At 38.5% G+C, this 22,359-nt stretch overlaps 1 pseudogene; it reads right to left on the bottom strand.

Moving 5' to 3' along the window:
• Nucleotides 1–359: 359 nt before the first annotated feature.
• Nucleotides 360–22,359, bottom strand: part of LOC129433651 (uncharacterized) — a 113,684-nt pseudogene continuing 91,684 nt past the window's right edge.

Here is a 22,359-nt window from a genome sequence, read left to right as displayed (position 1 = left end):
CATCATAAAGTTATAACTAAAACACAGAAACAAAACTTCTGAAGAACTGTGTTATAATATTACAGTATTTGTCCTCATAACAGTGATTGTAAGCCTATTTATCAGATATACAGACATTAAAAACATGAAATAAATCAAAACATAAATCTAATGCGTCTAAGATGTTGCATTTCAATGCGTTTTAAAGTTAGACAGAAAAATATCAAAGCTATAAGAATGAAATATTACATATAGACGATAAATGATCATTTGTGTCACAGGTCGGAGCAGACCACCACTATCGTGAGTCTCGCTCCTCCCTCAGTTTCCACCCCGAGGAGGTCCCAAAAACACCCCAATGACCAGACGGACGAGAACAGTAAGTTAAAACAATATTTATTTATTAAAAAGGGTATGGGGAAGGGGAAAGGGATACTTTAAAAATGGCCAAGCTCTCTGGGACTGGAGAACTTCGAATCCGAGTCGCTTCTGACTCTCTCACGGGATATGCAGGTAATTACATTGGTGGGTAAGTAGGTAAGTACCTTAACTGATGACCTTAGGCGTGCAAGGTAGTACTCTGGGCTTGCAGCACGAATGTCTAGAAGGTATACGAATGCGGGCCTAGGCTTGGAGCTGGAGGCGTCTAGAAGATATACGGGTAGGTACAGGCAAGTATACAGGGATGTACACGGGGCTCTTGACTTTGGGCGTACAGGTGAGTATATGGGGGGTATACCGGGCTCTTGGCTTTGGGCATACGTGTGAGTATACAGGGGGGTACAATGGGATCTTGGCTTTAGGCGTACAGGTGAGTATACAGGACGGTACACTGGACTCTTGGCTTTGGGCGTACGGGTAAGTATGCAGGGGGGGGGTACACTGGGCTCTTGGCTTTGGGAGTACAGTCGAGTACACAGGACAGTACACTGGGCTCTTGGCGTACAGGTGAGTATACAGGACGGTACACTGGGCTTTGGGGGTACAGGTGATTATACAGGGGAGGACGCTATGCTTTTAGCTGGACTGGATGCAACTCACAGACCCATAGATAGGTGGACGTCAGGCTTTAGCGCAGTGGTTCTCAACTCCAGTCCTGGGAACCCACTGCTCTGCACATTTTGGATGTCTCCCTTATTTAACACACCTGATTCAGATCATCATCTCGTTAGGATAGATTCCATGAACTGAACGTCAGATATGAGAGACATCCAAAATGTGCAGAGCAGTGGGTCCCGAGGACAGGAGTTGAGAAGCACTGCTTTAGCGCTTCAAGGCTCGAGTGGCTGGAGAGGACATATATGCACACAGCAAACTTCTGGCCTTCCTCACTAGGACAGACTTCTAAGGAGCACGTTGACGTTGACTTCCCACACGTAGTAGAAGAGTCCCATGACGATACAGAGCCCTTGGCTCAGACAAACACACAAATTCCCTTTAACAGTATATTACTCCAATGCACATCTAGGAAGGGATACAACACCTCTTTGTTTCGACCAAGGACAGGTGGTGGTACCGATCAAGGCTGCTGCACGTTGGGCCTAACACGCCCACAGGTGGTATTACAAAGGTGGGTAGGTTGAGGTCGAGTGCCACACCATAGGATGTACTGCTCGAGTGGGCCAATCGCTTCCCTCTCCTCTCTTCCAAACAGCGGGACAAGAAATCTAGACAAGGGCAGGCATCTGAAAACACTCAACAGATGTATAATTTACACAGACAGCACGTATGCTTTTTCCACGCAGCAGACAATTCAAGTTTTTTCCTCCCTCGATGCTCCACACAACATTCACAGCAAATTCTTACTTCATGCAATTGCCACACCACCACCAGGTGGGGGGAAAGAGGGGTTAAGGAGTCGCAGTCGGGTGAATATATATATAGAGAGGACAGCCGTCCAACGTCGCCACTCCACTTTCCTATGACAGGGCTCTTTCTTCGGCCTAGGGAAGTGATGTCTGACAACACTGACACAGCACAACACTACAAACTCTCAAGTGTACACACGTTAAGAGACTCACCCACCGCACTCCACACACTCACGGTGCATTAAGGTCAGACTCACAACGTTGGGCCGGGGCTACAGCTGTCTCGCCCACAGCACTTCGCTGGAATATACTTCACCCTTTTAATTTCCTAACGCCCTATTTATGTGCCTCCTCTTCCTTACAACGCCCAATCACCAATCGCCCATTTATTAAGCACACCTGATCCAAATAACCCTTAATTTGTTTGCCCGGAGTTGGCCAGAACCGGCCTGGTGTTAGTTAAAAGGGTCCGGGCGGAACTATTTCCGCCATTTTGGTTCCGCTGGTTTAAGTCACTCCGTGACATTTGTCTTTTGATTTCTTAAATTATCCCATTAACAGGTTTAGGTGACACTTATGTATACTGTATATACTAGTGAACATTAATCATTTATAATGTTATATATGACACAGTTTCACTGTTGAGTTGTAACCTAACATAAAACCAGGATAGAGAGGTTTAGTGAATGTGGTGTTGACTCTGTGGATGAGGGTCATTGTGTCAGAGACGCTGTAGAAGGACAGAGATCCTGAACTGTGATCCACATAAACTCCTATTTTACTGGACACTACTGGGAGATTTGTCTTTATCTTATTGTGCCAGAATGAACATTTAGAGGCAGAACAGAACAAACTCCAGGACTGATCATTACGTCCAAATCTACCGTCATCACCTCCTCTCTTCCTGCTGATGGTCTTATATGACACTGATATATACACACCATTATCACTGCTCCATTCAATCTCCCAGTAACAGCGTCCACATAAACTCTCTCTACACAACACCTGAGGCCAACCATCAAATCTGTCTGGATGATCAGGATACAGCTGAACTGTTTTAGTGCGAGTAGCCGCTGTGTTCTCCTCAGACAGACAGATAACTCCACATGCTGTGTTTGGATCCAAAGAGAAAAAAATGAAATCTAAGGAAGATAAAAACATCATATTTTAACGGACATTAGTTTATAATATTTGTAATATTTGTAATATTTGCTTACTCGATCTAAAAAGTATGACCACATTAGTCCAATTCTGGCATCTTTACATTGGCTACCAGTTAAATATCGCTTACAATTTAAAATATTACTAATCACCTACAAAGCCTTAAAGTGCCCATGTTGGGCGGCAGTGGTTGAGTGGTTCATGTAGGTTGTCTACAAATCGGAAGGTTGGTGGTTCAATCCCCGGCTCCACCTGACCAAGTGTCGAGGTGTCCTTGAGCAAGACACCTAACCCCAGCTGCTCCCGACGAGCTGGATGGCGCCTTGCATGGCTGACACCGCCGTCGGTGTATGAATGTGTGAGTGAATGGGTGAATGTGAGGCAAAATTGTAAAGCGCTTTGGATGGCCATTGGTCTATGAAAGCGCTATATAAATGCAGTCCATTTACCATTTACCATATTATGAAAAACTCACTTTTTCTGGGTTTTGGGGTGTTATTTTGTGTCTCTGATGCTCCCACACGCATACAAACTTGGAAAAAAATCCATCCATACTGTTTTAAATGAGATACACGTTTCTGAATGTCGTCTGCCCTGAGTCTCAGATTGCGCGAATTCAAACTCAGCTCCGTTGTGACGTCACAAAACGTTTCGTCACATTCAGTTTGAATTTTCCCGCCCACCACCCCACTCGCAGGTCTCCACCCACAAGGTAACTAGGGAGAGCACAGAGCAGTCAGTCACTTTGCTGTTACCCTCTGTGCTGTTATCATGTCTCACTGAAATAACAAAGCTATTTGGATATTATGGATTATACTCCCGCCTACTTTTAAAAACAAAGTTTTAACGCGTGTTTAATGGAACCCGGAGTAATCTTATATACAGTGTGTTACGACGCAAATAGTCCTCAGATTGTAGGCGATAAGACCTTCATGCGAAATCTGATGTAAACAACTTGTCCTTTAACAACCAGAGCTAGGAAAACAACCAATAAAAAGAAGGAAACAAAGATAGAAAGAGACAATGTAGCTTCCACGGATTATATGCATTTGTGGACAAAAATGGTCATTGGATGTATTTTATTGGACTTTCATGGATCATTCACACATCTGAAACAGACTGGATTCGATTTGCGATCTTTGTATCAACACAGAAGGTAAGAAGTCACGTTATATTTTGCATGTTGTCATCTTCTGTCACAAAATACTACATTTATGATGCTAAAGCAAAAAGTTTTTTGCCAAACTAACCGAGACCGGGCCTTACGCTCCGGCTTTTCTGACAAGGCTAAGTTAACCCCCGAGCCTTTAATAACTGTACGGTCCGGAGCTCCCGCTAACTTCTAGCAATTAGCACGCGGTCCACAAGCAGTATACATCCCCCACCGGGTCTTAATTTCTGTAATTTGCGAAAATAATGCGTTTGAAAGTTTTATAACGGGAATATGTTAGCATTGTCCAGGGAAAACAAGTTTGTTGTTGTGACTGCTAACGTAACATCACAATTGACTCTGGAATCATTGTGTATCATGAGTTTCTTCTCCTGGAGTGTACTTATTAGTGATACTTTTCTGCATGATTTGTCTGTTGGCAACATAAACCGTTAATAATAATAATATATAAAATAATAACACAGTATGGTCTGTACCGCTCACGATACCACTGAGCACGCGCACGCACACATGACGTTAGTAGTGGGGCGTGATCAAAGGAGCAGCAGCTCATAAATATGTAATGACTAGCTCAAAACGGCACAATCTGAAATGCACTGAAACAGAGGCTCCTAGAGATGGGTAACAATCTTTTCCTACAAGCTATTTCAAGCAAACAACTTTTGAAACATGCTTTATGGAACTCATACACCTATTTAACTTGTGGAAAAGCAGTCATAATATGGGCACTTTAAATGGTCTAGCGCCCTCATATATTCAAGAATTACTATCAGAATACAATCCACTACAATCCACTCGGGTCACTTAATTATCCCTAGAATATCAAAAGTGTCTAAAGGTGGTAGATCCTTTTCCTACTTAGCCCCTAAGCTCTGGAATGATTTACCAAATAACGTTTGAGTAGTAGACACAGTCGATCAATTTAAATCTAAACTTAAGACATTCTTCTTTAACAAAGCATTCACATAAAATGTCCAGTAAATGTACTTTTCCTGCAGTAGTTATTTTGTCTAGAACAAAGCACTCACACACCTCATATGGGTAATACACTATTGCCGCAATAGTTAGCCTGTCTGGAACCGAGCGAATATTAAACCACTATACTGTAATACACTTGCATTACATGCGAACGGCCCCTACGCTAATAGAATTCTGTTTTTGTCTCCCTGTCTCGTCCTCGACCCGAGGACAATGAGACAAACAGACCCAGTTCCTGTTGCTGTGAAGGTCATCGCACCACTGATCTACTGGCTGTCCTTCAACGTAATGCCTAGCCGATGCACGACCAACAACCATCGGCTGAACCAGTTTAATCCGCTTACCCGCTTCCTATCCCTACCGTATATATATATATATATATATATATATATATATATATATATATATATTCATTTCTCCCAAGGGTTTTTTGTCCTTCTAGGAGTTTTTTCCCACTGGGTTTTCACCTAGGGGTTTTTTTCATCCCCGGGAGAGTCAGCCAACTTTGGCTTAACTTAGCACTTTACTGTATTACATTATTACTACGCTCGCTGGTACGGTTTAACCTTAGCTGCAATATTCTACTTCTTATATTATTTATTGATTTTCTGTGTTCTCCTCTACATCTACTCATGTAAAGCTGCTTTGCAACAATTAACACTTGTGAAAAGCGCTATATAAATAAAATAAAATTGAATTAATTTGAGTGTAAAGGTCAGGTTAGTCAGATATATTAGACAACAAGTCAACAGTCAGTTCTTCAGTTTCATCTGTTAGAAGAAGAAAAGATCTGAACGACTCTGACAAGATAAAAATAGTGATGATAGACGACTGGATCACAAAACATCAAGACTTGTGTGGTGTTTCAGGTATGAAGTGCTTTGAAGCGGACAAAAGTGATGCAAACAAGAACAAGCAGTGAAGCATCATCAGAGTCATCATGAAGGTTTATTGATGTACGTGTGAAGTGAGATGAAGTCAGGACGCTGAACATTACACTGACCAATGAGAGTCCTGACATTTATGTGGATCTGTGTTTGTTGTGTTCATCACTTTTATAAGTCACTTTGGATGAAAGTGTTTGATAAATTTAATGCAATGTACTTGAACACGGACCTAAAGATTGATGCTGACCACACACGACGGGTGTAACGTGTAACATTATTTTCAAATAACTTAACGCCACAGCGTCATCTATTCCTTACATGATGTGTTAATAGTGTATTATATGATCTCAATGTAATGAATGATAAAATAATAATAATAATAAAATGTGTCTTACACTTCAGGAACTCCTCTCTGATCTTGGGTTCATCGCCGGGAATCATTTCTAAAAATGAAACTAAAGAAAATAAAGTGACATCATCAGATTAAATCTCATATAAAATCATCATCATTTTAATCTGCTCTGTATTTCTTCTGTTATATTTGATGTTACTGTAAGAGTCATTTCTGAGAGTAAATCACAGTCTTAGTTTAAGATGTTTCTTTACCTTTCTCAGATATCTTTTCAATCTCTTCTTTACAGAAATCCTCCATCTTTTCTTTCAGTTTAGTGACAGATTTCATCACATCATCAAAAGAGAAAAGAGAAGAGACAGTGATGTTGTCTGAAGATCCAGAAGATGAAGAGAGAGACTGAAAACTCTACATGAACACAACACAAAAACATCAAACCTACAATACACAACAATCAGATTTGTGTTGATTTAGACACAGTGATCTTTACTCTATTGACATGAATAAAACTCAATCCTATCAGATTAAAGTCAAGATGTATTTATTATAATGTATGTTGTCGTGTACAGTGTTGAGTTACCTGAAGGAAACTGATGTGATCTTTTGTTTGTGAAAGTTTCTCCATCTCATCATTTCTCCTCCTCAGATCATCAATCTCCTGCTTCAGTTTCTTCAAGAGATCTTCAGCTCGACTCACTGCAGTCTTTTCCTGATCTCGGATCAGTTGTATCACCTCAGATCGTCTTCTCTCAATGGATCGGATCAGTTGAGTAAAGATCCTCTCGGTGTCGTCCACTGCTGTCTGTGCAGAGATCTGTTAACACACACAGAGAGAAACATTCAACTCAATCTCAAACACTTCTTTCAGTATTTATGTTTCATCAAAACTCACCGTGTGAATCTTCACAGACTCTCTTAGATCCTGAAGCTTCTTCTCTTTCTCCTGGATTCTCTGATGGAGTTTTCTCTGCTTGTCCTCCAGTAATCTCTGTTCAACAGATTCATAACAGATAACTCAACTGGTCAGGTAAGGTTTGAGTGAGTAATCTTCTAAACTAATTTATTGTTTTACAGTCAAGCTGTCATTTCTTCTGCTCTTGTGCGCCCTCATGTGGCCACGCGGCACTATTCAGTCGCTTCACTTCTGCTTTATATTTATATTTCATATATTTGTTCATTTGTTCATACCTGTTTCTCAGTTCTCTCTGCTGCAGCTGATACAGTGTCGTGATTTTTATGTTCATCCATCACACACAGATAACAAATACATCTCTGATCAGTGCGACAGTAAACCTCGATGAGTTTGTCATGTTGAGAGCAGATCATCTCCTGAAGTCTTCCTGTCACATCAATCACTTTGTGTTTCTTTTCTCTGTGAAAAGCTTCATGTTGTTTAAAGTGAGTTTGACAGTAAGATTCAAGACACATCAGACAGGACTTGATAGCTTTGTATTTTCTCTCAGTACAGACGTCACACTTCACATCTTCAGGTCCAGCAGAACTGTCAGCAGATCGATCAGTCTGAAGTTTTGTCTTCTTCAGCATCTCCACCATCTGAGCAAACACCACATTTTTATTTAAATCAGGTCTTGTATTGAAGGTCTGTCTGCATTGAGGGCAGCTGTAGTTTCTCTTCTGATCATCTTGATTCCAGCAGTTTGTAATACATCTCTGTGTCCACAGGGAATGGTCACTGGATCCTTCAGTAAATCCAGACAGATTGAACAGATGAACAACTGATCCTCAGACACTGAAATACTCGCTTCTGCCATTTTAATAGACTGCACAAATACAGTCACGTGTTCAAAAACTCTTCAGTAGTTTCGGTTTCTCTTCTCAATAATGTTTACGTGGACCGTGATTGAGAAACGTAAGCAAAGTAGTTTAGTGCTCGTTCATTAAATGTCCACTAGATGTCAGTGTTACAAACTTAAATATATTTTATTGTTGACGTTAAAGCCTTTGTTAAAAACTGTGTTGTTGTTCGAATATAAAGCTGCAGAATTCTTTCTGTATTTGACAATATTGTCGTCAAGCTGTTACACAAATACATTTTACATTTTACAACCCATACAGCAAAACATACATTTTTCCTGGCCAAAATATAAAGCTTTGTATAAAATGTATTAATATGTATAAAGTATAAAATTATAAGTATTTTTTGCAGTTAAAATACTTGAATATTTTAAAACCTGTTTTGTTTACAGGTTTGTAACATACAAAGATTAACTTCTAGTGCTATATGAGAAGAAAGAGAAAAAGTTTATTTGTAGGTAACAAAAATAGTAATGACAATTGATATTTGAATCCATGGTATTTTGTGTCCATGTCCACATTCAGTACTAATGGAAGTTATTTTCTAATGTATTCATATCAGATTTTAAAATCTTGTTGTGGTCAATGGGGTAAAGATCAGGGGATTGAGCTGGTCACTACATAACCTCAATACTTTTTTCTTGAATCAAGATTTTGTGTGCTTGTGTGTTTGGGGTTGTGTGTTTGTTGTTTGTTTAATGAGATGTCTTCTGACTGTCACAGGACTTACAGATCATTTTAAATCATCTTTGATCTTTCTAGAGGTGATGAAAGACTGAATCTTTGCCATCCTGACTATTCTTCAATCAATCTGTTTTAACAGTATTGCTTTTCTTCCACGTGTTTTGGGTTTTTGTTGCCAAGCATTTGAGTTCATTTTAGCTGAACATCTTTACTGCATTTCTTTATAAGTTTTCTCTTCTCAAATGAACTTTTTAATCTAATTGTGTTGTTTCTCTGAGCAATGATGGAATGGTCCATTTTACTTAGAAATTCAGCAGCAGATATATTTCACCCATCAGTTGCTGCTAAATTCATTTATCAGTTACAGAAATAAGCCACAGCCAGTACTTTTATTCTACCTCTCATCTGCCTCCATAAATGTACATTTGTATACTTCAAATGTTTATATTTCAAAGTCTACTTTATATTGTAAATATCCTCTGATTCTATTTTATTTTATTTGCAGTAGTACTTCATCCATCACCCAGCACCTTAGCTTAATTGCACCTTAATGTTTGTTACTATTGTATTATTGTATGTTTCTTGTTTTATGTATAATGCTTTGGCAATATTGTAAATGACACAATCATGCCAATAAAGTTCTTTAAATTGAAAATATATTTCATAACAAACATTTGCTTCCCCTCTTTCTTGATAAAGGACAAAAAGGAGCTCATTTTCTAATGAAACTTCACACTGCTATTATTTTGTTCACACCACTTTCAGTAAATAAGTTTCTAACTCAGAACAAGTAAGGGGATCACACACCGGCCATGCCGTTCTAAAAAATGTAACACATTGTTTTCTATGAGTGTACGCACACCGGCGCCGACAGGTGGCGCCTGTCCGCGCCGCCCAGCTTTGACTCAGCAAGTTGTTCAAATCCCTGTCGCGCCACAGAGTGCCACTCACATAGTTTAACATTAAATAACATAATATGTGTCCCACATCATTAATGATTAACATTGGCTGCTAACGTATATTTTACATTTTGAAGTAAACGCTATCTGACGTAGCTTGCGCTATTTAATGTGCACTTCCGGTTTACAATACCTCCGAGTTCTCCTAGGCGCGACGCGGCTGGTGTGCCATCCCCTTAATGTGAATATCATCAATGGCTCTATTGTTTAACTATTACACTACTACATCATTCTGTAAGTAGCCTAAATGTGCAATGCAGAAATATTGGTAGCACTTTATTTTACGTTGTACTTACCGACAAATGTGTGGTACTTACTTTTAGGTATCTACATGGTAATTAACTGGTATCATTACTGTACTTACCAGTGTTACATACTTGGTAGTTATTATGTAACTCTAGATAAGTAGGCTACTGGGTAATAACAGATACATACTAATAGTGTAGATACTGTAACTAACGAGAAACATTACTGTACTTACAAATAAATGTACAATATAAGTATTTAGTATTTACAGGCTAGGGCAAATGAAAGGTATTTATAATGTACATATATGATAACTAATATCAAACACTACTGTACTTACAAATTGTATATACACAAGTGTGTACTAGTGAATGTACCCAGTAGTTAATGCATATGATCAACCAATCTTTTATTACAGACTCAAGGTCCAAAAGATAATAACATATACAACCCACAACATCTACCACACACAATAAAAAGTTACAAAATACAACAATACCAATGTCTTCACAGCTTAGACTGATACTGTGTAGTACTAACCCCAATATTCGATAGACCCACAATAATCTCATTTTGAATTATTTAGCCGACAGTTAAATCTATACATAGGATTTTGTAACATTGCTTTAAAAGTGATTATTCTAGCACAAACATTTCACTTGCACTATACCATCTAAGTCTCTTTAGTAAAATTATCATTGCATCATTATAGGCTACCTGTAGGTTCTGTAAACTAGTTGAACCACAGATAAGCAGTATAAAGTGTTGTACAATATGCTTTAAAAAGTGACACCTTCAGCTCATCTTCACCTCATATGTAAAAGTATATTAGCCTGCATATACATCATATTCCGTTGTCTTTCAATATCCTCATCGTCTTTCATGCGTTCATGTGATAAAATGTCCAAGGTATTTTAAGATCTAAGTAAGACTCTTATTAGACAACTTGAAGACTGGAAATTGTATACTTTTATCCTCCTTAGTTCTGCAAATCAAAACCACACTCTTATCAGGATTATATAACATATCATGTTCAAGAACATACTCAGATAAGATATTTAAACCTGGTTGAAGGCCAGCACTGCTAGGACTAAACACCACCAGATCATCTGCAAACATAATATGATTCACTAGAATACTCCCAATCATATTCAAATCAAACATTTAGATAGATCATCCATGTAAAGATTAAACATAATTGGGGACAAAATCCCCCCTTCTCTAACGCAATTAATAACCCCAAATGGAGAAGAGACTTTACCGCCCCATTTTACTTGCATCATCTGGTGGGAATACCAATAGGCCAGGATTCTCACAATATATTCTGATAAACTAAAGTTAGACAGAGGATCTAGACAGAAAAATCTCAAAACTATAAGAATGGAATATATAAAGTATATGCTATGAATGATCATTTGTTTTTTGATTTGTCAAATTAAACTGGTTTAGATGACACTTGTGTGTGTATATATATATATATATATATATACTAGTGAACATTAATCATTTATAATGTTAGATATGACACAGTTTCACTGTTGAGCTCGTCCCTACCCAAAACCCAGGACAGAGAGGTTCAGTGAATGTGGTGTTGACTCTGTGGATGAGGGTCATTGTGTCAGAGACGCTGTAGAAGGACAGAGATCCTGAACTGTGATCCACATAAACTCCTATTTTACTGGACACTACTGGGAGATCTGTCTCTATATTATTGTGAGAGAATAAACATTTAGAGGGAGAACAGAACAATCTCCAGGACTGATCATTACGTCCAAATCTACACTCATCACCTCGTCCCTTCCTGCTGATGCTCTTATATGACACTGATATATTCACACCCTTAATCCCACTCCATTCAATCTCCCAGTAACAGTGTCCACTCAAACTCTCACTACACAACACCTGATCCCAATAATCAAATCTGTCTGGATGATCAGGATGGTGCTGATCTTTGTCAGTGCCAGTAGCACATCTGTTCTCCTCAGACAGACCGATTTCTTTGTATGCTGTGTTTGGATCCAGAGAGAAGAGACTGAAATCTGAGGAAGATAAAAACATCATATTTTAATATACATTAGTTTATAATATTTGTTAATTTGAGTGTAAAGGTCAGGTTAGTGTATATACATTATCTATATACTGATCATTTAAAGAGTTGAAGTGAATAACATTTCATCTGTTAGAAGAAGAAAAGATCTGAACGACTCTGACAAGAGGAAAATAGTGATGATAGACGACTGGATCACAAAACATCAAGACTTGTGTGGTGTTTCAGGTATGAAGTGGTTTGAAGCGGACAAAAATGATGCCAACAAGAACAAGCAGTGAAGCATCATCAGGGTCATCATGAAGGTTTATTGATGTACGTGTGAAGTGAAGTTTAACTCATTTGATCTGATCACACAGATGTGTTGAGGAGCATTTTTTTTCATAAAAACTTAATTTTAAAAGATAATGTTTTAGACAGTGCTCAAAATACAGTAGTTCAGCTTTACGTGAATTAGCTTTTTGCAGTGAAGGTGAATAAAGACTATTGTGTCATTATGTCATGCCTACTTTGCTTGCCCAGACTGGTTGAAATAACACAATTCAAGATTTATTCATCTAATTTAAAAAAGTACATTGAGGTAAGTTTTAAATATCTAAGTATCATGTCTTAAATATTTTAAAAGTATAATAAAAGTCACAAATATATGTTTTATGGGCCAGTGTGAATTAAGGGTGTGCAATAAACCGGTAGATATGATAAACAGGTAGAAATTTGTCAACCAGTAGAGATTTTGGACTATCGTCTCGGTTACGCACCCACGTCACTTTGCTGTGTGCGTGGCCACCAAAACTTAACATTTGTATATTTAAAAGCACCACAGTTTTAAAACAAGAGATTTTAAGCTATTGAAACCCGATTAAAACACAACAGTGCTATGTGCGCGTGCTTTTTCTGTGTGAGAGGAGCGCGCACCTCGCGTATCCGCTGCTCATTAAGCTAATGAACATTTATGCTACTTTATTGGCCTTAAATACACATAATATGCGTACAAATTTCTGACAAGTAGATCATAAACATGACCATTAAGGCCTTAAGAGAAAGTAAACAGCTAAAAAAGAAAACGCATGTTTGGATTCGAACTGTGGTCTTAAAGGGCATGTTAGAAAATCTCACTGCTCTTAACTAAAACACTTTTCTACCTTTAATAAGCGCTTATATATGATATATGAGATATACATACTAGGGCCGGGACTCGATTAAAAAAATTAATCTAATTAATTAGAGGCTTTGTAATTAATTAATCTAAATTAATCGCATTTTAATCGCATATAAATATTTGACCCGAGAACATTAAGAAGTAATTTTTTTACATGGATTTTTAGTATACACTCTTAGAAAGGATGTGTTATTTTTTTACACATCGTGCGGTAAGCTTTTAACACATTATGTGTAATTTTAACACATTATGTGTCATTTTGTGTTCAAGTATAACACATGTTGTGTTAAAAGTAACACAAAATGTGTTGTTTCAATAATAACACAGAGATGGGTGGAGGACGACGCAGTTAGTGTGTTGTCCCAGAATCAACACTAATGTGTTGTTTTTAACACATTTGTTCTAAGAGTGTACCATGAATAATGACTGAATACATAAGCTTAAGCAACAAAATATTGTTTATTTTTGTTCAACCAAGTCGTTGTACCCGGAGTCGGGCTAATGTCCACGCTAGCTGCTGTATGTTTTGCATTGAGAGGATACTTGAGGCTCGATGTGCTGCGGTGATATGTGAATTCCTTGTTGCATAGCTTACAAACAAACATGCTCTTATCGACGCTTACATCCGTTCGTTTTTATAAAAAAAATTCCCATCCACGAGGCCAACCAAAGCGATCTCATCAGCCTCTTCGTTCATGTTCACTGTGGTTTGTTGTGGTCTGAAGTCATGAACGCTAGTTGGTGCTCCAGTATAATCGGTCCGCCGAAACTCATGAGAAATGTTCCGCGGTGCAAAAATAAGTGCGATTAAAATGCGTTAAAAATGTTTAAAGTCCCGGCCCTAATACATACATATATACATATAGACCAGTTCAAATGATGTAAACAACACTGGTCCAGAAACACTTCCTGTTACAATTTGTGACAGTTATTTTTTTATTTCACATATATTATTATCTTTAAGATGTTTGTTTAACTTTAGTTAATTCAGGTTTATATGTTCTGTTGGTTTATTATATCATAACGTTTATCTAGTGTTAAAAAACTGAAACAGGAAGTGCTTCTGGACCAGTGTTGTTTACATCTTTTGAAATGGTCTATATTATTTTTATTATCATTCTTTCATCACTGACTATCTTCAGTAAGCTTGAGTTTTGTTCGTTTTTATCTTCTTTTTTATGCTTTTTATACTTTTGTGTACATTTTTTTGTGAGAATTATGAAAATTTTATGTCAATTCTATAAAATGTTATTATTATTATTATTCTTTTTACAAAAATTACCATAAAAGAGAATTACTGTGATATAAAGCTACATTCAGGGCTGGACTGGGACAAAAAATTGGCCCTGGCATTTTGGCCTACACCGGCCCACTAGGATCCCAAATCTTTGAGCAATCTTGACTACTAACTCCATATAATGATTAAATAGAAAAGTATAAGAGCTCACACGTGACATTACAAAAATGTAAGCGCTGTAAAAGGCTTTGCAAGTTTAAAAAAATCTGCTAAGTGTCTAAGCCAGTGAGTGTGCACAATGTTTAAACTAACCATTCTGACCACCTTATGATAACACTGAGACCTGATAAATGTTAATGAAGTTGCGCAGAGCCACGAGTCCCATTACAGTGTTTGCAGAATATTTGGTCACTTTTTTTCTGAACACCTTTTACCAATTCCAAACCACAGTAATTTTAACAACTAACATTGTTTTTTGTGTATATTTTGCTTTTCATCCTATTTTATGACCTTGCTGCCCAAATCAGGATTTCTTGTCTGATGGTCAAACCTCAATTTTGCAATTTCCATGCATGGCATCTTTCTTATGGACATCAAATAATGATTTTCCAGTGAGTGTGTTAAACATTTTTTGTCCATTTTAAATGTAAAAGAAAATGTGCCTAATAATTCTGCCCAGCTGAATATAAGGTGCCTTTTTCTCCAGCCAGCCATCATTAACAATAATGTAATACTTATAAATGCTTTATTTACATCATTATTTCTAGTTATTAAGATTAATTTGGTTTGGAATTAGTAACTATGTTTGATAAAAACTGTGATCAAACGTTTGATGTAGCTACCTAATAATTCTGCCCACACTGTCTTTTATTGCAGTGTTATCACTGTCATTTTGAAAACAGCCATTGATCTATCACTTGTGTTTTTGACTGCGTTTTTATCAAGAGGATATCTAACGAAAGCAGTTCTAATTACCGCACGTCAATTCGCTTCTCAGGCACACTGACGCTGCATGCTTCATAAAACAGCCCGAAAAGTTGTGATTGGGCTAGCCAAATGTCAAATATAAAAGAACCAATGGGCTGCTGATTAGATGTCTCCTGGGGCGGTCTGTCAGAAAAAAATCTTACGCGAACGTTTTGGTAAAATGCAGTACATTGCCACCGCGCCTTTTAGCGCCATTAATGAATTACGTGAAAACAGAAACAAAGAAAGAAAGCAACAGGCCGCGTTGCGCGATGTACGAGTGTTATGGGCTGGTCAGACAGAAATAGTGTGAGATGTTTGATGTGTCGTGTGTATGATGCTCCTCCTCTGTTTCTCGTGTCAGATGCAGTCCACACTGATTGCATCTGACACAAGAAACAGAGAGGGAGGGGTGGAGCCTGTCAAGAGATGATTGGGCCAGCCCAGTGTCAGTATGGAAAATTAACCAATGGGCCGCTGTCCCTGCTTTCTGGGACGGTCGTTGGCCAATTAAAAAATCATATAGGCTATCACCGGCCCCCAAGTGCGTCGGCCCACCAGGCATTTGCCGGGTATGCCAGATTACCAGTCCAGCCCTGGCTACATTTGAATTTGTATGGTATAAGGTGGAATAACAGTTACAGCATAATACTCAATACTCACTACTCCTGAGTACTTTTTAAAGAGTAACTAAACCCCTGGTCTAGCCTGACTCCGCCCACTGGCAATGTTTGAAAAATGCAAGAAAAGTGGGAAGATCCCAACGGAGATTTAGGGGACGAACTAAGCTCGTACCAAGTGTGTGGTGAGATCGTAACAAGGGCGTGGTGAGCTTGAACCTGCTTACGTCATGAGTCATTTTTTGGACCCAACATCCAATAGGAAAATTCAACTGCAGTAGCCACCGTTCAACCTGAAGAGGGCAGCACTCAGACGTTTTAACACCATATATTGCAGTATTGAAACACTTTATATCCAAATGTCAAAAAACTTACTAATATCAATGAACAGCACTAATAAAGCATCATTCTTACAGATCTTTAACTAAAAAAAGTTGGATTAGGGTTTAGTTACTCTTTAAAGAAGCTTAAAGAATACTTTGAGTGGTATTTAGGACAGGTACTTTTAATCTACTTACATTACATTTTTGGTAAGTAATTGTACTTTTACTTGAGTAGGATTTTTCAGTACTCTTCCCACCACTGTATACATCAGTGATCCTCAAACTTGGGGCCTCGAGATGGTGCCAGGGGGCCCCAGTTTTATCGCATTTTATAAAATACATTCATTTATCATGAGTGTATTAAAACCTAAAAAATAATAAGCCAACTAACCAACAGGACTACTAGGTATAATTTAGTATGTTTAGTTTAATTAAAATATTACATTTTAGAACTGTTTTTGTCATAAATTTTCTTTCGGGGGGCCTCGAAAGTATGCACTGTACACAAGGGGGGCCATACGCTGATAAAGTTTGAGAACCACTGGTATACATGACTGTGAGCTTGTTATTATGTAACGCAAACATATTTTGTTATTTATCTTTGCATAAAATAAATTACATTTTAAATTTCAGTTTCATCTGCATATGGAGACAATGTCCTGAATTTCTGTAAAGCAAAACGGGAGAGTCAGTGATTTGGTTTTTGCAACCTGGAATATGCACTGCCTTGTTTATGAACTGGTTACAAGCAGATGACCAAATTAGACATTTGATCAGAGGCACTAATTCTGTGGGTTAGAATTAGAGATCCGATCGAATGACAATCGTCAGAGACATAGCAGGGTGGCATGGTTTATATCTTAGGTATGAAATTATTATTCAATGTGATTTTAATCCCATGTCTTGACTAGTTTTAAATTATGCACTATTCGGACGGGATTATTTTTCCAAACGATTTTGAGTTTCAATGTGTCCCCTACGACGTCTGTTATTTTATGTACAAATTCGGACGGGATTAAAATTCTCAGGCTATTCCAGAGATGGTAGTGTCTGTTTTATGGGTTTGGTAGTGTCTGTTTTATGGGTTTGGGCATTGCAGAAGAGCACGTGCTCTGCATACATGTGTTTGTAATGTTTGATATTTAAAATTTAAAATATTACTAATCACCTACAAAGCCTTAAATGGTCTAACACCTACATATATTAAAGAATTACTATCAGAATACAATCCATCACGTACACTGCGATCACAAAATTCTGGCCTATTAATTATCCCTAGAATATCAAAAGTGTCTAAAAGTGGTAGATCCTTTTCCTACTTAGCCCCTAAACTCTGGAATGATTTACAAAATAATGTTCGAGTATCAGACACAGTCGAGCAATTTAAATCTAAACTTAAGACATTCTTCTTTAACAAATCATTGACATAAAATGTCCTGTAAATGAACTTATCCCACAATAGATAGTTTGTCCAGAACAAAGCATTCACATAACTCATATGGGTAATATACTTATGCCGCAATAGTTAGCCTGTCTGGAACTGAGCGGATTTTAAACCACAATACTGTATGACCCTTGCATTACATGCGAACGGCCCCTACGCTAATAGAATTCTGTTTTTGTCTCCCTGTCTCGTCCTCGACCACGAGGACAATGAGACAAACAGACCCAGTTCCTGTTGCTGTAAAGGTCATCGGACCACTGATCTACTGGCTGTCCTTCAACGTGATGCCTAGCCGATGCACGACCAATGACCACCAGCTGAACCAGTTTAATCCGCTTACCCGTTTCCAGAGGTGGGTAGAGTACCCAAAATCTGTACTCAAGTAAAAGTAAAAGTATCAAATCTAATTATTTATTTAAAGAGCCCCTTTCATGGATTTCAACTTTTTAACTCTAGTCACAGTATAATGTAGCAGTTTTGAGCATAAAAGGGATGTGCTGAGTTACAAAGCTCACAGTCCAATTTAAAGGAAGATATTCCCTTTAACCGAAGGCATTTTTAATGTACTTTTAATGCCATCACGTGTGACATTAAGGGACCTGTGATAATTAATGAGCATTACTTTATTTTTAGTAGAAAATGTAACAAACAGAGCATAACATAATACAGCTGTATATTTAAAGAGCATTACTACTGACACCAGAGCTATACTCTCTGAGCAAATTAAAACATCAAAGTACAACACAGCAGAAATGTATTATTTGCGAATTTCGTTTATTCTTGTTAATTTCCATATCATGTCATTTAGAGGCTATGTAGCAACGTTAGCCCTATGCACGCAGTTTATTCAGTCACACACAGAAATACGATAATAAAAGGCAGAAAGGGGTGGGGGTAAAGTTATGCCCTCTCATATATCTTTAGTACAGGTAGCCAAGTATAAAACACAAATGCAGATAGACCCAGCAAACATTCATCAACAATTTACCTGCTATGCCTTATCATGAAAGCCAGGCCTGGCTTCAAAAAGTGAATTGAACAAATGACTTACTCAAAAGAGTTGCAGGCGATGAGTGTGGCTACTGAACCGTCTAAGTACTGTGTCCTTCCATTCGCTTGTGATCGCCCCTTACCACTGTAAACTGTTACCGGATACTGTTTTAACACAATTTGGACAGGCCTGTCAGTCCCAATATCATCAACCACTGTCCGCTGACTTGGAGGGCTTGAAGATTGTTGCTCTAGCTGCGCTAGTAACTTTTGGAAGTTGTCCGGAGATAGCAATAGCAGATGGGCCAGCTCGGCTCTCATAGACCGTCGTACTGGTGGCGGTGGCCGGAGTATCAGATGCTGCTAATTGAAGAGGCTGCGCAGGACTAAACCATTTTCGTAAATCCATTTCTGTCTATATTTAGGTTAACAATTAGCCGCTAACCGTCTATAAAATATAGACGGACAAACTGTTTTTTCGATTCTCAAAACAACAACTTGAAATGGATTTTGCGTGCTAAAAGTCAAATGTAACAAGTTTACTCAGCGACCAATAAGAATTGTCCAATAATGACGAAGCTTAATAACATGTCAAGAACAACCGAAATGATGCGAAAATTTTTTTCCCATCATTTTATTTTAATTAAATTACAGTGTGTACATTTAATATTAAAATATTAACTAAAAGAGATTTTTTGGGGGCCTGTACTAGGAGGGGCATCAATGACCACTAGAGGGGGCACAGCCCTCGAATGCCCCACCACAGCGCCGACCCTGGATAAAACCAACACAGCAGTACATATGCATAGATTATTTTCCCTGATATGAAGTTTGCTCTGCAAACACAAGCATTATTTATGATCATCTCCGGCCATTCAACCACAATTGTCTTCTTGATTTCTGCGAAGGAATGTCTGTTGGGATCCGGTAAAACTTTATTTTTTAACCAAAAGTGCTGTTCCTTCTATTCTGGCAGCCATAACACAACATGGTTTTAAAGTCCAAACCTCAAATGTTTAGCGTGCAGGCTATCAGTTCCTACTTATTTTTTGCCTCCGGCTAGAGTGGTGACGTCACAGTGATGTGGGTGATTAAGGGGTCTATTTATTTTTTCTTATGTCTGCACAAAATTTCAGCGAGTATCTTGTCCCGCATGGTTTGTCGTAGACCTATGAATGAGGACTCAAATCGATCGGCTTATTGAGGACACATCTGCTTAGACTTTTCTAAGCGATCGGGTGCAGGGTTGCCGAAAGGGGGGCGAAAAACCACCAAAAAAATCCCTTTGACTTAACATCGCGCCGAACATGTCTCTTCAAAATCGTCCGCTCAACGATTTTGTAGAAACATGTGGGCTACAACATTAGAAGAGGGTGGTAGGCTCTGTAAGAACATACATCACATTGGGCTGTAGATTGTACCTCTGGCAACATTTTCTACAGAGTGCCATTTTCTTTATAAAAATGCTAAGATGGATATCTTTGTCCCACAGTGTTATAGAGACATGAGGGTTGGCTCATTTTACTCATCCACTCAGTCTCTCAGTGTCATCCAAGAGCTATTAATCAATGCCCACATCAACAAGATATGAGCACCCTAGCAACAAAAATTCAAACAGTTATATCTTAAAATCTGAATGTCATGGCATCATCGGGATTGGGTTATATCAATGATGCTGGCAAGTAGCTGATGGAGCATCATTGTTGGCCACTCCCAAGCCCACCGAAGCAACCAAAGACAGTACCCTATCAACCAATACCATAGACTGTCATTATACAATGCCCAGAAGCATATCTTCGCACCACAGTGTCATAGGCAAATGGGGATGGGCTCATTTTACTCAGGCATCAAAGCCTTAAAACATGGAAGCATGTGTGCATGTGTGTGTGCGTGTACTTACACTTGCGTGGTCCAGCTTTAATTCTGAACTCTCCAGCATGATCCACACTAAGATACACACAAACAAATAAAACACAGAAATTATGTCAGATTATGCTATTCACAATAAATATCATATAAAGTGTCAGGCAGCAGCAACAGAACTTCATTTGAAACTACAGCGAGTTTACTTTAGTTATCTGTACAGTACTTTACCTCACACTTGTTTAAAATGAAGTAAAATCAGCATCTTTGTTAGACAGCGGGTTCTGTTTCTCATCAATGACATCTAAGTTATGAACCTTTCTTAAAAGTTCCAGTATAGCGGATTTTTAAATGCACTGTCGAGAGACTGCAGAAAGCTGGCACAAACCTGTTTTTACTAAACAAAGAGAGACTAGAGAAACTGCGTTTTACTTTGCTGATACAGAAATGCCGGAGTAAACACGTTTTATTTCATTGGGGGTTTGAGGTGTCTTGTTAATTAGGCATGTTAATCAGGTGTCTGCTGTGATGCTTTCACAATTACACAAGACATACAGTTTAACAGCATATTTAGTCACAACGCGCATGCTCTCTGTTTACAACACTACGTGACAGCAGATGTAAAAATAGGATCGGGCTGATACACAGAGCAATCCCAATCTGTTTAAAAATACTGTGATCTGCCACTATGCCAGTCTCTTTGGGATCCGCTCGGGACATCCTTATATACAGTACTTCTCATGTCAGCAAATTTATTACTTTTGTATAAAATAAAAAACAAAAAACAGACAAGTATGAAATCAAATTATGGCAGCGGCGCAAAACTGACTGGTGTGGCGCCACAAGAACCGAAAGCTAACGACATCAAAGTATTCCCAACTGAAAAATCCAGCTAAGACCAGCATAAGCTGGTGAGCTGGTTTTAGCTGGTCTCCAGCTTGGTTTTAGCAGGTTTTGCTGGTGTATGATGCTGGTTTTGCTGGTGTAGCAAGCTGGTCTAGCTGTGTTTTGGTCACTTTTTAAGCTGGTCTAGTTGGACTTAGCTGGTCAGGCTGGAAGACCAGCTGGCCTACCAGCATGACCAGCTTTGGCAGGCTGGCAGGACCAGCATAAACCACCTTAAACCAGCTAAAACCAGCTACCAGCTTATGCTGGTCTTAGCTGGATTTTTCAGTAGGGTTGAGAGAGTGATTTAAGATATCACATGGAGAAGTCTGATTTGAATTGCGGTACTTTGACATCACCAAGCGGTCTGTGTAGCACCAAATGAAATCAAACCTGCACACAGTACGTACATCACGCAACACTGTAAACAAACAGTCCATGTGGAGAAGTGAACGAGTTAAGCAGTGCTGGAACATAAAATATGCAGCTTAACAACGCATATGTGACCAAACAATAGTTATCAGTGCAGTTTATCTGGAGGTAAGGATCAAAATGCAATAAAATAAGCTCATGTTGATGTCCTGAAGTTTTTTTTCATATAATCCATAGTCCATGTGGGACAATACACATCTACTAAAAAAACTCTTGGCTGTGGTGTTCCTCAGGGATCAATTCTTGGGCCTGTGTTGTTTTCCCTATATTTGCTCCCTGTGGCTGCTATTTAAAAAAAATATGATGTCTCTTTTCATCTATATGCCGACGATACACAACTTTATCTTCCCTTG

The sequence above is a fragment of the Misgurnus anguillicaudatus genome, unplaced genomic scaffold, assembly GCF_027580225.2.
Source record: "Misgurnus anguillicaudatus unplaced genomic scaffold, ASM2758022v2 HiC_scaffold_26, whole genome shotgun sequence".
Lineage (NCBI taxonomy): Eukaryota > Metazoa > Chordata > Actinopteri > Cypriniformes > Cobitidae > Misgurnus > Misgurnus anguillicaudatus.
This window is presented reverse-complemented; position numbering and strand designations above follow the sequence as displayed.